The 2,406-nt window shown below is 35.7% G+C and overlaps 1 non-coding gene across 1 annotated transcript; it reads right to left on the bottom strand.

Moving 5' to 3' along the window:
- Positions 1-202: 202 nt before the first annotated feature.
- On the bottom strand, positions 203-309 carry LOC128032786 (small nucleolar RNA R71). The gene has a single exon (XR_008189106.1). It is a non-coding gene; the product is annotated as a small nucleolar RNA R71 (small nucleolar RNA).
- Positions 310-2,406: the final 2,097 nt, after the last annotated feature.

The raw sequence follows: 2,406 nt of genomic DNA, 5'->3' as shown, positions 1-2,406 counted from the left end.
TTTAAAATTGTTCCCACAGCTTTGTAACACATTTAAATACAATGGGATTATCGGTGACACTATTCGTCTTCAGCTGTTCCTTTTCTTTTTAATAGATAATGCTTTCTCTTGGTTAGATTCACAGGCACCAAGATTCATTACGACATCGGATAAACTCGTAGGAAAATTCTTAAAAAATTTTTTCTCAACCAGCAAGACAATTCAACTAAGGAAAGAGATTGCTACATTTAGGCAATTAGAAAGAGAAAGTTTTTAAGAAGATTGGAAGCACTTTAAAAAGATTATTAAAAAATGCCCACATCACAGATTACCTAAGTGGCTAAGATTGCAGATGTTTTATAATGGGTTAGATGCACATGCACGGTCAGGACTAGATGGAGCCACAATAGGAGCCCTAATGAATAGGACATAGGATGATGCATATGAAATAATAGAGAATATGGTGATGAACTCCTGCCAGTGGCAAATTGAATGCTATACATATGGCCAAAGATCATCTACGGTGAAGGTTGTCTAAGAAGATGACATATATCAACAGTTAGTGGACAGACTTAATTGCATAGAGATTGCAAATAGTGCACCATCTATATATGGAAGGGATAAACTACTCTTGAAAAGAGTTATAATTCATGCTTTTAGGCTTAATTAATTTCTTGTACTTAAGTAAAACTAACTTCATTTTAGGCAATTGCATGATCATTTCTAGTCAATCGAGCAGTGCATCTAAGAACTTGAGATATTGATTACTTTATTGCATATTTACTTTTAATTGCTCGTGGAAAGGTCCTTGAGATGGAGATTTTCCGAGGCATAATGAGAGGTTTCCATGGCAATGTTTGTGAAGAAAATGAAAAAAATCCTGTCAGCAACGAGAGCACTGAGCATTCGGTGCCCCACATGCACGTGTAATGAAGAATATTCACCTCAAAATTAGGAAAAAACTATCATTGGTTGACGGTTTTTACCCTAAAAGACAACCCAAGTATAAAATTCAATAAAAAGAAAAAGAAAAGAAGGCAGCTGGAGCTTGGACAAAGGTCTCATTGTGCCAAGAAGGGTAAGTTAAGCTGACTGTGAACTTTGGTGAAGACAAGCAACAAGACGTTGAGTTGGGGGGATTGGGGTGTTGAAACCCAGATTTATTCCTTTGCATTTTGTTTTAATTCTTCCTTTCTAAACTGATATTTTGGGATATTGATGATACGAAATGTATAGCCCAGCCATGAGCTAACTTAATATGGCTAGGGTTTGCTTTCGGTGATGTTTTTACTTCAGTTAATGTTTATGGATTAATATGGTTTATATTATTTCTTTACGCAATGGCTGGTTTTTTTAAATGCTTAAGAGAGTGTTGATAAATGCTCAATAAATCTTAAGGTAGCTTGAGATCAACAAGATTAGGTTACCTAGACCAAAGTTGGGTAATATAAGTGAATGTTGAGTGAAATACTCGTGTAAACTCTAGACATAGAGCCTTACCTTATACGATTTAGAGGGTTGAGCTTTAGTAGTAGTTGCTAATTCTAAGCTTATAGACATATAGTGCCTTAAGGATGAGTAACCCTAGGTCTTACTTTCTATCGAGGTAAACCACATTAGCACCCAATTGAGCAGTAAGTTTGCTATAGTTTTACCACGACATTGTTCATGGCTTAGAACAAAACCCTTAGTAAATCCTAGCCTTCATGACCAATATTCCAACCTTGCTAAAGTCTTTAGTACTATTGTTTGATTTGTTGCAATGGTAATCTCTGCTAGTATACTTTGTTGCTCTCACTTTTAATATGTTAATCTCATTCGATACATTTATCTTTTCTGTTCAATTGTGATAACTTAGACACAGAGCACTCATCCAATCCTCGTGGGAATGATACTCACTCCTCACTTTATTACTTGATTTGACGTGTACACTTGCATAATTCGCACAACAAATTCACACGTGACAATTAACAATCCTATCGAGGATTTGAATTACATCGGGAATAAGGGTGAAAATCCTTATTCAAATACATACAATATTGGATTGAAAGATCATCCGAACCTGAGACGAAGAGGAAATCAATGAGGTAATAGTTCAAACCAAGTTAAAAAGGCTAACTATCAACCTCTTTATTTGCAGAAACCTTAGGAGAGGCTAACCCAAATGGCCATACTGTAGATGGTCAACGCTTGGATTGAATAGAGGGGCAAATGTAGTCAATAAGGATAGACGTGAAACATGTGTAGTCTGATTGCACCCAACTCAACGAAAACATTGACTAAGCTGGATGATTAGATGAGCCAAAATCAAATATACCTTTAATCCCAAGAAATTACACCTATGGTCCTTATGTTACAAGTCATACAATTACTAGCCAACAAACCTACATAAAATGCACCAAAACTTGCCAAAATATATCAACCAAA

The sequence above is a fragment of the Gossypium raimondii genome, chromosome 1 (genome assembly GCF_025698545.1).
Source record: "Gossypium raimondii isolate GPD5lz chromosome 1, ASM2569854v1, whole genome shotgun sequence".
Classification (NCBI taxonomy): Eukaryota; Viridiplantae; Streptophyta; class Magnoliopsida; order Malvales; family Malvaceae; genus Gossypium; species Gossypium raimondii.
Note: the sequence above shows the minus strand (reverse complement) of the source record. Positions and strands in the feature narration are given on the sequence as shown.